Raw genomic sequence first — 14,857 nt, 5'->3', positions numbered from 1 at the left:
ATAATAAACACAGCTTCTGGCATACCAGAAAACTCATAAGAGTCTCTTCTCAGGAATCAGGAAATTGTGCCTACTGCTAGTCCTCATGACCAAAGAGCAGCCTCGGTGTAAAATCCTGAATTCCAGTTAAACCAGCATAAAGAAAGAGAATAGAGATCTGTAACCCAGAAACCTCATATCATGTCTCCTTAAAGAAATGGGAAAATAAACCTTAAACTTCCATTAGTGTAAACTCGGTTATGCCTATAAGATAAAAAGAGCTCATATGCCATCGATTAAAATCAAAGACTTCCTAGAAATGCTAAAGGTATAGAATTTTCTCTTCTTTTTTAATCTGTGCTTAATTCTATGTTCAACTTTAAAATCTGTATTTAATTTTGTCAGTTTGTTTATGCCTAGGAAATCAGATTTTGAAATCACATTAATAATTACCATTATTGAATAACAGTAAAAGGTAACCTAAAAATATTAGAGATTTTAATGCATAAATCACAAGTGAAATTTATTTAATTGCTGGAAAAAAATGAGAAACTTCACAAAGTTGTTACTAATAAAATTGTTTTAATTGCTTAGTTAATAAATAAAGGTGCTCAAATTGATTTTAAATGAAAGCTTTCTAGTAACTAAGAGTTAAGATCATTGTATAAATGCCTTTATATATAAAACAGCAGAATAATAACTGAAATTATTATAACTGAGTAAATGTGGCCTAGATTTCAGCTATTATAATGATAATCTTAAACTAATATACTTTTGTTTATAGTTACTTCAAGTCTATCTTGGGCTTGCTATAGTAATGGTAATTTTAACTCGTTTTACCTTTAATTATGGTTATTTTGTAACTAGCTTCACCTAGCTCTTAAACTTCAGTTATTGTGATGGTAATTGTAAACTGAGTTTGTCTTTGTTTATGTTTACTGCAAGTCTGACCTCACCCCATGCCTGTGCTTATAGTTATTTCTTAACAACTTCTGCCCCTATGGCTCAGGGAAAGCAAATTTGAGACATCCCTGTCTCCTGTTCTACTGGTATTAGTAACCCTTCTTTCTTTCATGGCTCCAAGTGTGAACTAAATTGCTGCCTGGTGGAATTCTTAACCCTCGAGGTTGGACATTCACTCTTCCAGTCCAGCGGCTGCTGGAATCCTGTTATCTCTGAGGAATGGAAAGTAAAAGAAATCTACCTTGACTGTCAGGGTTCCTAAAAATGGCAATTCATGAGAGAAACCAGTTCCCCTGAGGTTTTAAAAGCCTCAGTAAATACACATATAATTAGTATTGCTCATCCAAAGTCTGCTAAAAGTCAAAGTAAAATATAAACTTCTGAAGCAAAGGAAAATTGTATTAGAGCATTGGGAACATTTTGGTTATATGCCATTAATTAAGAAACAAAGTTCTTGTGTAAAACCACCTGACCATAGTGCAAATTTAAAAAGACCTTCTAGAACATCTTTCAAATGTTGTTTCACAGTTAAACTTGTTCTGTAAAAGAATGAAAGTTTTAATTAACTAAGTTGTGTTTCCATGTCAAACTATTCATGTCTGCATAAAATGCTCAGTGTATATCTTCATACATCAGGATGATAAAATCAAATTAACAAATAATCCTTTAAAAAGCTCTATTCAAATTGTTAAAATTAAATATGCAGTTATATATCTGATGAATATTCCTAGAGCCCAAATTAGGCTAAAAAAAGACAAAAAAAGTCATATGAAAATCTAAATATAGCAACTATTGAAAAGGGGAAAAGGGTTTTCCTGTGCTCTTTAACCTACCCATCCACCAGGGCCTTCTCTTTGCAAGAACTCTAAGGGAGGGGCTAGGTGTAACAGGTTAAAACTGTTCTAAGCAGAAAGAATTAAGAATCAGTTTTGTATTAAAAAGAGGTTTAGCCCCCTATAAAGAAATGACAAAGCATTCTTTGTATAAACTATAACAGTTTCAATTTATTTAGCTTGGGTGTTAGCTCTTTGGTTTATAAAATACCAAGTTAATAAAATAAAATTATATGTATTAAATCTTTAAAATGATAAAAATTCAAGTTCATATCTAATGAAATTAATTGAAAGAAATGAAGATCTGCCCTCTCTTAAATGCATAAAGCAAAATCTATTGGTTGCTAATTGTAGTCTAAGGTAAATTAACCTGTCTATGTAGTTGTGGTTAATTATAAAGAGTTTGTAAAAGCATCTTCTAAACTGAAGCATTTAAATGGCTAGTTCTAAGAAGCCATTATTAGATAAAAACCTAAACTGAAGTTAATGGTAAAAGCTAATTTCATAGCAATAAAACCTGTCTGGAAGACACCTCAATAGGCATATTCACATGGTGGCAATGAAAAGTTACCTTGATTCCATTGCAAATCTTCAGTCTTCATTTTAAAAATGGAAAAAGTAATTTTTCCTTTACTGCTGAAGTAAAATACTTGCTAATTAACATCTTCATGGTAGAAGTGTAGAACTAAAAATCAAAGTACTAAAAAGTTCATTTGATATGTAACACATTGCATTGGAAATATTTAAAAGGTGTATAAAAATCAAGAGATAGGGTTCACATTGTCAAACTCTCTTGTGCATTCAAACCACACCTTCAAAACACTGCAGGTGGCCTCTCCATATGAGTTATTGCCTAGGTTGATCACTGACCCCTAAAACAATAAAGGTATCTACTACATCTCTGGTTGTGCTCCTGAAGTTAATGCAAACTGTGTTGCAGTTTCTAACTTCTGCAGCAGTCAATGATGGTTCAGTACAGTCAAATGTACAATGGATATCCCATCCAGATTGGCACTGTTTCATAGTGCCAAAGAGTGCCAATCACCAGGCTGGTGGGATACTGGAAACTACTTTCCTAGCTTTTCTCTAGAGTAAACAGTGCTGCAGCTTCTATGAAGAACATACCAAGTGAGGCAATGAATACCAGCGTACTGTGAGTAAAACTTACACACAATTGGTACTATAGCTTGCTCCCATGGAGAGATAACATGTGTGATATTACAAACCTGAAACTTGAAGCTATTAATTGCAGCTCAAAGATAAATTTATGCATTGAGTAGTACATTAATTAGTATTAAGTACTGTACCTATATCCTATCCTAGATATATGTCTGATGATTATGGTAATATTTCTATTAAATCATATGCAGAAGGGACATCGAACATGCTAAAAGTCCTGGTAAACTTCATTTTCTGAGTAGTTAATGAACATGTCTATAAGATAAAGGAATGGTCACATTGCCTGAAAACAGTGGGTCAACAATGCTTTTAATTGAAAAAGACACCAAACTAACTTCAGGCAACTTCTCACAGTCTTCACCCCACACCAGGTGAAAGACATGTGGCTTACAGGTAGCCAGTTAATTAAATACCAGGCTCAATCACTAGAGAACCCTAAAGTGCAGATAAGGATGTGTCAGACTCTCAACCCAGCCACCCTACTACCAGTGAGGGTCCAAAATCAGATCCTGAGGAGCCCCTTATCCACTTCTGCCTTAAAACTCTTAACCAGCTTAGCCAAACAGATTTTCAAAATAAAACCTAGTAAAAATAGTAACAAAAATTACCAGGAATTACTCAATTAAAGCCAAAAATGTAAAGAACTTTACTCTGTACTTCTGGTCACTCCCACAGCTCTTAAAGTTAAAAGAATGTACAGCTTGTTTCACTAATCCTGAGTAAAGCCAGGAGCTGCCAAAAAAAGTGCCAGTTCACCAGAGGCACCTGATGAAATGTACAAATGCCAGCCACTGGACAGCCTGAAATACCTCTTCAAAAAAAATGCTAAGAAGTGTCTATGTCAAAGTCAGTTGTCCCTCTAGCTCTAGCCCAAATGCCTATTGCTAATGGGAAAATAAACCAAAACATCCCTTTAAAAAAAACTTATCTGTTTTCATCTGTAGCTTAATTGAAAAGAGAAATGTTTGGCAATATATATCTAACTCTGCTGTCTATTACAATTTCTAGAGTTAACCAACAGCATAAAATAACTCAAAGGAAAATAAACTTTCCCAACAACTTTGAAAAAATTCAGCCTTTGCAAGCACCTTGCCTTTTCTACTTCTGTAGTTTAGTGTCCTCTTAATGAAACCATATATCTAAAAAATCTATTAAGTTTTATTTCTTCCAGAATCAATATCTTATTAGCCATATAAAAACTGCATCCAGCTTTGCCCAGGACACCAGGTTCATCTTCTTTCAACCAAGATAAAATAGGAAGAGAAGTTTTACACCTTGTCAGGTATAGCCTAGTGCCCCTAATCAGCTGGAAGTAGCTACAGAAGAGAAAGATCATCTCCCCTCAACACCCATTCAAAATTAAAGTTGTAAATTCTCTTAAAAAAGAAATAAAGGAGGGTAATAAGATAGAAAATCAGTGAATGGATCTGAAATCTAATAAGGAGTCCATGTAGACATCAGTGGCCTCCAGGATGGATGCTGGGAGACCCTCCCCATGATTCTGCTGCTCAGAAGGGGACTTCCTCCTGAGGCCAGGAGGGGCCCCAAATATTCCCCAAGGACTTTATCATTGAACCCTCTTGAAAGATCAGTGGAAAAAATGGACAGTCAAAGCAGTGAGCAGCTGGAACTCCTCCCATACTCTCATCATACTTCCCTGCTTCCTCCCCTTAATAATAGCTAAAGTACACACTTTAATAAATGATGCAGTAAAAACACAGACAGCCGCCAACCTCATGACTCCAAAAATTGTGATGCCAAAGCTTAACTAACTTAAGTATTCATCAAAGGGGGGAATAATATGGCCTGTGCATGTATTCAAGCTTATCTAATTCTGTATCCAAGTGTGCCTAGATTCCAGAAAGTCAGTTAAGTGATATAGACTCTATAGGCTTTGTCTATTCAGGAAGGATGTAGACTGAATGTGTATTTAATCTTACATCCAGATGGAATGTGGGTGGAATGTTAATTTAAGTTTACCTGGTATCCAAACAAACCCTAAGAAATGAAGAAAGAAAGTCCTTTTCATGCCAGAAGTGCTACTTGACCCCTGATCCTAAATCCTCTGCATAAAAAGGTCCTGGAAATCTTGCTCAGGGCTTGGTTTTTGGACAAAAGTCCACTGGGCCTGGCCAGTCATAATAAATCTTCCGTCTCAGAGAATTCTCGTGTCCTGGCCTTCAACACTGTGATCACCAACTTCTCTCTGCTGCCACAATACTATTAAATATCCCTACCCAATTTCCTGGTCACCTATATTCTAGATTCTGACTCTACATATTTGCTTCTGCAAATTATTTCATTATCAGTGAGACCATACAATAGTTATCATCTTGAATCTGGATAATTACACTTAACATGATATTTCCAAGGTTCATCCATGTTGTTGCATAAGTCAGAAATTTATTCATTTTATGGCCAAATAATATTCCATTGTGTGGATATACCACATTTTTTAAAATCAGTTCATCAGGTTATGGACACTTGGATTGCTTCCAACTTTTGGCCATTGTGAATAACACCACTATGAACATCGGAGTGCAAATATCTACTTGAGTTCCTGGTTTCAATTCTTTTGAAAATATACCTAGGAATGGGATTGCCAACTCATATGGCCCAAATATGAGGGTTGATTTCTGAACTCAATTCAATTCCATTGATCTATATGTCTGTCCTTGTGCCAATACCATGCTATTTTGATTATTGTGGCTTTGTAATAATTGCTAAGATTAGGAAGTGTGAGTCCTCAAATTTTATTCTTTTTCAGAATGGCATTGGCTATTTGGGGTCTCTTACCCTTCCATATAAATTTGACTTTTCCATATTTGCAAAGAAGACTTTTGTAAATTTTATTGGAATTGCATTGAATATGTAAATCACTCTGGGTAAAATTTAAATCTTAACAATAATTAACCTTCCAGTCATGAACATGTAGTCTCTTTATTTAGCTCTTCTTTTATTTCTTTAAGCATTATTTTGTAGTTTTCTGCATGCAAGTCCATTGTATTATTTTTTTTAGATTTATTCCTAAATATTGATTATTTTTGCTGCTATTTTAAATGGAAAATTTTCCTTCATTTCATCTTCTAATTGTTCATTACTAGTGTATAGAAACACTACTGATTTTGGGGTGTTTATCTTGTATCCTACCACTTTGCTAAATTCATTTATTAGCTCTGGGTGCTTTGTGTGGATTTTTCAGAATTTTCTTCATATAGGATCATGTCATCTGCAAATAGGGAACATTTTACTTCTTCCTTTCAAATTTGGATAACTTCTTTCTTTTTTACTTGTATAATGTCTCTGATGAGAACTTTCATTACAAAGTTGAATAGCAGTGGTGACAGTGGGCATCTTTGTCTTTTTCCTGATCTTAGGGGGTGTTTTCAATCTTTTACCATTGAATATGCTGTTATCTGCAAGTTTTTCATATATGATCCTTATGATGTTGAAGTTTCCTTGTATTCCTAGTTTTCTAAGTGTTTTTATAAGAAGGAGTTTTGTATTATGTCAAATACCTTTACAGCATCAATTGGGATTATCATGTGGTTTCTTACTTCACTTTGTTAATATGATAGACTATATTAATTGATTTTCTTATGTTGAACCACCCCTGCACACCCAGGATAAATCCTATTTGATCATGGTGCAGAATTTCTAAATGTTCTGTTGGATATGGTTTGCTAAAATTTTGTTGAGGACTTTCACATCTATATTCATAAGAGATATTTATCTATAATTTTATTTTCTTGTATCTTTTCCTGGCTTTGTTAGGGAGGTCCTTTCATCTTCATGAAATGAGTAAAGGAGTGTTCACTCCCTACAACTTTGTGGAAGAGGTTGAGCAGGATCAGTGTTAATTTTTCTCAGAATGTTTGCTAAAATTTACCTGTGAAACCATCTGGTTCTGGGCTTTTCTTTGTTTGGAGATTTTGATCACTGATTCAAACTGATTCAATCACTTACTATTTATTGATTTGTCAAAATCTTCTATTTCTTCTTGAGTTAATGTAGGTAGTTTGTGTGTTTCTAGGAATTTGTCCATATCATCTAAGTTATATAATTTGTTAGTATATAGTTACTCATAGTAACTCCATAAGGTCTTTTATATTTCTTTGGGGTTGGTAATAATGTCCTCTTTTCCTTTTCTGATTTTCATTATTTCTATCCTCTCTTTTTTCTTTGTCAATATAGCTATAAGTTTTTCAATTTTGATGATCTTCTCAAAGAACCAACTTTTAGTTTTGTTGATTCTCTAAACTTTTTTTAAAAAATCTCTAGTTCTTTTATCTCTCTTTAAATCTTTGTTATTTCCTTCCTTTTGCTTACTTTGTGTTTAGTTTGCACTTTTTAAAAAATTTGTATATTCTCAAGTTTTGAGGGTTGGTCACTGTTCTGAGATTTTTATCTTTTATAATGAAAGCTGTTAATGCTACAAATTTCCCCCTTCAATATTGCCTTTGTGGCAGCCCATAAGTTTTGTAGGTTGTGTTTCTCTTCTTTTTGCCTCAAGATATATTCTAATTTTCCTTGTGATTTCTTCTTTACCCATTGGTTATCCATGCATGCATGATTAATTTTCCTGTATTAGTGAAATTTTCATTTCTCCTTCTGCTATTGATTTCCAATTTCATGCCATTGTAGTTGAAGAAGATGCATTGCATGATTTCAATATTTTTAAATTTATTGACTCTTGATAAGTGACCTAACATATGGTCAATCCTGAGAATGATCCATGCGCACTAGAAAAGAACGTATATTCTACTCCTATTTGGTGAAGTGTTCTTTATATACCTATATTTCTAGTTGGTTTAGAATATCATTAAAGTTTTCTTTTTCCTTGATGATCTTTTGCCTAGATGTCTTATCAGTTATTGAAAGTGATGTATTAATGTCTCAAATTAATATAGAACCACTTATTTTTTCAAATCTGTCAATATTTGATTCATATATTTTGTGGCTCTAATATTTATTTCATATATATTTATAATTGTTATGTTTTCTTTTGAATTGACACTTTTATCAGTATATAATATCTTTCTTTTTCCTTTACAACTCTTTTAACTAAAAGTCCACTGTAGCAGTTTGATATGGTTATGAATTCCAAAAATAGATATTGGATTATGTTTGTAAGCTGGTCAGTACCTGGGAGTGATTAAGCTATGATTAGGGCTTTGATTGGACCGTGTCATTAGAGCATTGAGTCCCTACCCTTTTGTGGGAGGGAACTCACAGATAAAAGGCATGGCAAAGGACAGAGTTGAGGGTTTTTGATGTTGGGGTTTTTGATGTTGGAGTTTGACGCTGGAGCCTTAAGCTGGAGCTCCAGGAAGTATGCTCACAGTGGAAACAGAAGTAAGTCCCAGGAAAAGGGGAATCCTGAGGCCAGGAAGAAGCAAATCCTGGGAACAGAGGAACCCTGAACCCAGAGAGAAGAAAGACCCTAAAAAGGACCCTAAAAGGGAGGAACCAAGGAAGCCTGGACCCTGGCAGACATTGACAGCCATCTTGCTCCAACATGTGAAAATACACTTTGGTGAGGGGAGTAATTTATTCTTCATGGCCAACTTCTGGTATTTTGCATCAGCACCACTTTGACTGACTAGTACATCTACTTTATCTGTTCTTAGTTTGGCTATATGTGGCAGTTTGATATTTTTTATGCAATTCAAAAATAGATATTGGATTATGTTTGCTAAGAGGTCTGTTCCTCCATGCATATTAGATTATACTGGATTCAGATGTTTCACTTTTTAAAATAATGATTAAGGCTTTGATTGGACCACATTAATAGGACATTGCATGCCCACCCCTTTGGTGGATGGGGACTCAAAAAAGAAAATCACAAAGCACAGGAATAGGTTGGAGTTTTGAGCTGGAGCTCAGGGAAGTGAACACACAGAAGAACACAGAGGAATACAAATGGCTTATTAGACAAGGCAGAAGCCCCAGAGAGAGAGAGAGAGAGAGCCATTCACCTGATAGTCTAAAGCTGGCCTTGTGGAGAGAGCACAGCAGCTGAGCCCAGAGAGAAACAGAGCTCTGGGAAGAGAGGAACCCAAGAAGCTTGAACTCTTGGCTGCCATCAGCAGCCATCTTGCCACAACATGTGGCAATTACTTTGGTGGAGGAAGTAACTTATGCTTTATGGTCTGGTAACTCTAAGCTTCTACCCCAAATAAATGCACTTTATAAAAGCCAAAAGATTTCTGGTATTTTGCATCAGCATCCCTTTGGCTGACTAATACATTACCCCAGCTCTCTTTTGGTTGGTACATGCATGGTGTATTTTTTCCCATCACTTCACTTTCAACCAACTTATAATTTTGAATTTAAAGTGAGCTTCTTATAAATAGCATCTGTTTGGATCCTGCTTTTTAATCTCCTTTTCCAGACTCCAACTTTTGACTGGAGAGATTATTAATTTACATTTAACATAACTGATGATAATGCAGGACTTTTTTCTGCTATTTTGCTTTTTAGTATTTTACCTTTTTTGCCTTCAAGTCTTACATTAAAGCCTATTTTCTTCTCTCTCTCTCTCTCTCTCTCTCCCCCTCTCTCTCATTTGTATTCTACTATACTGATTTCCTTTTCATTTCTTTCTGGATATATATATTTTTTTCATATATTTTCTTCACATTTACCGTGATGTTAAACTCAACATCCAAAATATATAACAATCAGTTTTATTTGATATCAACCTACCACTAATAGCATACACATACACTTTTCCTCAATTCCTCCATCTCACCCCCTTTTTCCTATAGTTGTTACAGATTATAACTTTGGAAATTTTATACCCAAACCATAGATTTATCATTATTTTTATTTATTAGCATATTAGCCCCTTTAAGAGTTAAGAAGTGGATTTACATAGCAAAAAATGCGATCCAATAGCCCTGCCATTTATAGTTACCAAATATGGGTATTGTATTAGTCAGGATTCTCTAGGGAAACAATTGACAGGAGATACCTGTAAATAGTATGAGATTTTATAAAATTTGCTCACATGACTGTGAGGATGGACAAGGCCAAATTCCACAGGCAGGCTGCAAACCAGGGGTTCTGGTATAGATATCTGAAGAGGTCCCAGGAGACAGTGGCTGTCCAGAGTTAAACTGGAAAATTCTTTCTGAATGCTGAAATCACTTCCCCTTTTAAGGCATTCAATTGATTGGATAAAAAGTCACTCATTGTGACAGCAATCTCCTTCATTGAATGTAGATGTGATCAGCCATCTATGCAATCAACTCACTGATGATTAAAGTAAAAAATGTCCCTGAATTATAATTAGTCCAGTGCTTACTTGATCAAACAAGTGGGCACAATTACCTAGCCGAGTTGACACATTAGCCTAACCATCACAGGTATCCTTGCTAAAGGTCTTTATTTCCTTATGCCACTTTGACCCACAGTCTAGTGTCTTTTATTCAGTTATAAAACTTCCCTTTAGCATTTCTTTTATGACAGGTCTAGAGATAATGATCTCTCTCAGTTTTTATTAGTAATATATTAAATTTTTTCTTATTTTTTGAAAGACTGTCTCACAAAATATTATGTCCTTCACTGTTGATTGTTTCTCTCAGTACCCATTGCCTTCTAGTCTCCATGGTTTCTGCTGAGAAATTGGCACTTATTCTAATTGGGACTCCCATGAACAAATACATTGCTTTTAACTTGCAGCATTCATCATGCTCTTCTTGTCCTTTATATTAGACAGTTTGAACACCATGTGTCTGGATGTACTTCCCTTCAAGTTTCTTTGGTGTTCATCAGGATGTAAATGTACATATGTTTTGCAATTTGGGAAGTTTTAGATTATTATTTCTTTGAATATTTTCTGTTCCTTTCATCCTTCTCCCATTGGGTCTCCTGTAATGTGTATATTGACACAGTGATGGTTTCCTACAAGTCTCTTATGCTATTTTTACCTTTTTTCTATTTTTTTCTTTTTTGTCATCAGCCAGACTCATTTTAATTAGCTTGTCTTCCAGTTCACTGATACTTTTTTCTGCCAGCTCCAACATGCTGTTGAAACCCTCCAGAATTTTTCATTACATTTATTGTTGTTTTCAATGCCAGTAGTTCTGTTTAATTCCTTAATAAATTTTTTTCTTTTTAGTGAGATAAAATTTTTAAAAATTAAAAATTTCCTAATATCCATTAGTTTTTTCTCTGTATTTTCCTTCATCTCTTTGAGCATATTGAAAATCATTTCTTCAAAGTCTTTGTCTTGTATGTCCATAGTCTGGTCTTCTTTGTTGATCTTTTCTGGATTTTTTCTCTCAGCACAATATTCTAAAGGTTTCTCCATGTTGTCATGTGCTTCCATAATCAATTTATCATTATAGCTGAGTAATATTCCATTGTATGCATATACTATTCCTTGTTTATTCATTCATAGGTTAACAGATATTTAGCCTGTTTTTATCTTCTAGCAATTGAGAATAATGTGACTATGAACATCAGTCTGCAAATATCTGTTCACAACCTTGCTTTCAGTTCTTCTGAATATATCCCTATTAGCAGGATTGCTGTACTATATGGAAGTTCTATATTTAGTTTCTTGAGGAACCACCAGATCATCTTCCACAGAGGCTGCACCATTTTACAGTTCAACCAACAAGGAAGGAGAGTTCCTATTTCTCCACGTTCTCTCCAGCACTTGAAGTTTTCTGTTTTTTCTTTTTATAATGGCCATTCTGTATGGTGTGAAATATCTCATTGTATTTTGATCTGCATTTCCCTTATATCTAGTGGTGTTAAACATCTCTTCATATGCCATTTGTATTTCCACTTCAGAAAAATATCTATTCAATTCTTTTGCCCATTTTTTAATGGAGTTGCTTGTCATTCTGATATTAAGTTGTATGATCTCTTTATATAACATGGAGATCAATCCCTTATCAGATCTATGGAGTCTGAAGACGTTTTTCCCATTGAGTAGGTTGCCTTTTTACTTTTCTTGACAAATTCATTTGAAGAACAAAAGTACTTAATTTTGAGGTAATCCTATTTATCTACTTTTTTCTTTTGTTGCTTGTCCTATGGGTGTAAGGTCCAAGAAACCACCAAAAGTACAAGAGCTTGAAGATGTTTCCCTATATTTTCATTTCAGGGTTTTATGCTTCTAGTTTTAATATTTAGGTCCTTGATCCATTTTGAATTATTTTTGTATAATGTGTGAGATAGGGGTTCCCTTTCTTTTGGATATGGATATTTACTTCTCCCAGCACCATTTCTTGAACAGACTGTTCTGACCTAGCTGAGTGCACTTGACTGCCTTGCAAAAAATTATCTAACCATAGATATGAGGCTCTATTTCAGGGTCCTCAATTTGGTTCCATTGGTCAATTTGTCTATCCTTATGTCTCCCATGCTGTTTTTACCATCATGGCTAGATAATATGCTTTAAAGCCTGAATGTGAGAGTCCACCTTTGTTCTTCTTTTTAAATATATCTTTGGCTATTTGGGGGCTTTTCCCCTTCCAGATAAGTTTGATAATTGGCTTTTCCAATTCTACAAAGAAAGATATTGGTATTTTATCAGGATTGCATTAAATCTGTAGAGCAGTTGGGGGAGAACTGACATCTTAATGATATTTTTGTCTTCCAACCCACAAACATGGAATATCTTTCCATTTACTTAGATCATGATTGGTTATTTTAACAATGTTTTATGCTTTTCTGAATACAGGGCCTTAAGTCCTTGGTTAAATTTAATTCTTTTAGTCACTATTGTAAATGGAATTTTTTTCTGACTTCCTCCTCATATTGCTCATTAGTAATGTAGAGAAATTATATTGATTTTTGCATATTAATCTTGTATCTGACTACATTGCTAAAATTGTCTATAAATTCTAATAATATTGTTGGACTTTCTAAGCATAAGATCATATCATCAGTGATTGACAAAAGTTTTACTTCTTCTTTTCCTATTTGGGTGTCTATTATATCTTTTTCTTGCCCAATTGCTCTAGCTAGAACTTCTAGCATGATATTGAAAAACAGTGGGAAGAATGTTTTGTTCCTGACCTCAGTGGGAAAGTTTTCATTCTTTCACCATTAAGTACAGTTAGCTGTGGGTTTTTCATATATGCACTTTATTATATTGAGAAAGTTCCTTCCATTCTTATCTTTCAGAGTGTTTTTATCAAGAAAGGATGTTGTATTTTTTCAAATGACTTTTATTCATTTATTGAAATGATCATGTGATAGTTCTTCAACTTGTTAATGTGGTATATTATACTGATTGATTTTCTTATGTTGCATACTTGGTATAAAGCTCACTTGATCATGTTGCATACTTTTTTTGGTGTGTTTTTGAATTTGATTATTAGGTATGTAATTGATGATTTTTGCATCCATATATTCATTAAAGAAATTGGTCTGTAATTTTCTTTTTATCATAATGTCTTCTTTTAAAGATTTATTTTTATTTATTTCTCTCCCCTTCCTTCCCCCCTGTTCCCCCCACCCCAGTTGTCTGTTCTCTGTGTTCATTCACTGCGTGTTCTTTTGTCTGCTTCTGTTGTCAGCGGCACAGGAATCTGTGTCTCTTTTTGTTGCATCATCTTGCTGCATCAGCTCTCCATGTGTGCGGCGCCATCCTTGGGCAGGTTGCACTTTCTTTCCCACTGGGCGGCTCTCCTTACTGGACGCACTCCTTGCATGTGGGGCTCCCCTCTGCGGGGGGGGGGGAACACCTTTGCGTGGCACAGCACTCCTTGCGTGCATCAGCACTGCACATGGGCCAGCTCCACACGGGTCAAGGAGGCCCGGGATTTGAATCATGGACCTCCCATGTGGTAGATGGACGCCCTATCCATTAGGTCAAGTCTACTTCCCTTATCATAATGTCTTTACTTGACTTTGGTATTAGGGTGACATTAGCTTCATAGAATGAGTTTGGTAACTTTCCTGCCTGTTCAAATTTTGGAAGAGTTTGAGCAAGACTGGTATTAGATCTCTTTAAATAATTTGTAGAATTCACCTGTGAAGTCACCTGGTCCTGAACTTTTCATTTTGGGAAGGTTTTTGATTACTTTTTCAATTTCTTTACTTGTGATTGGTTTGTTGAGGTCTTCTATTTCTTATAGAGTTGGTGTGGTTTGTTCATATGTTTGCAGAAATTTCTGCATATCATCAACCTTGTCTAACTTATTAGCATACAGTTGTTCATAGTATCCTCCTATGATCTTTTTTATTACTACTGGGTCAGAGATAATGTCACCTTTCTCATTTCTGATTTTATTTATCTTCATTGTCTATTTTCCTTTGTTAATCTAGTTAAGGGTTTATCAATTTTGTTGATCTTCTTGAAGTACCAACTTTTAGTTCTGACTTATGTCCCAACATATGGTCTATAATGGAGAAAGATCTATGAGTATTCAAGAAGAATGGATATCCTGCTGTTTGGTGATGTAATGCTCTATAAATGTCATTAGATCTAGGCTGAAATCTCCAACTAGTATTGTAGAGATGTTTTGCTAGAGTGTGTCTCATGAATTTTTGGACACCTATGTTAGATGCATAAATATTTATTATTATTTCTTCTTGGTGAACCTGCCTTTTATTAATACACAGTAATCTTCTGCATCTCTTCTAACAATTTTGCCTTTAAAATCTATTTTATCCAATATTATCATCACTATACCTACTCTCTTTTTATTGCTATTAGTGTGGAATAACTTATTCTAACTTTTCACTTTCAGCCTAATTGTGCCCTTTACATCTAAGATGGGTCTCTTGTAGACAAAAAATAGGTGGCTCATGTTTTTTAAAATTCATTCTATCAGTCTATGTCTTTTAACTGGGGAGTTCAATCTATTAACATTCAATGTTACGACTATAAAGGCATTACTTACTTTGTCCATTTTATCCCTTGACTTTCTGTTGCC

The sequence above is a fragment of the Dasypus novemcinctus genome, chromosome 4, assembly GCF_030445035.2.
Source record: "Dasypus novemcinctus isolate mDasNov1 chromosome 4, mDasNov1.1.hap2, whole genome shotgun sequence".
NCBI lineage: Eukaryota > Metazoa > Chordata > Mammalia > Cingulata > Dasypodidae > Dasypus > Dasypus novemcinctus.
The sequence above is the reverse complement of the archived record's forward strand: the minus strand, read 5'-3'. Positions refer to the sequence as shown.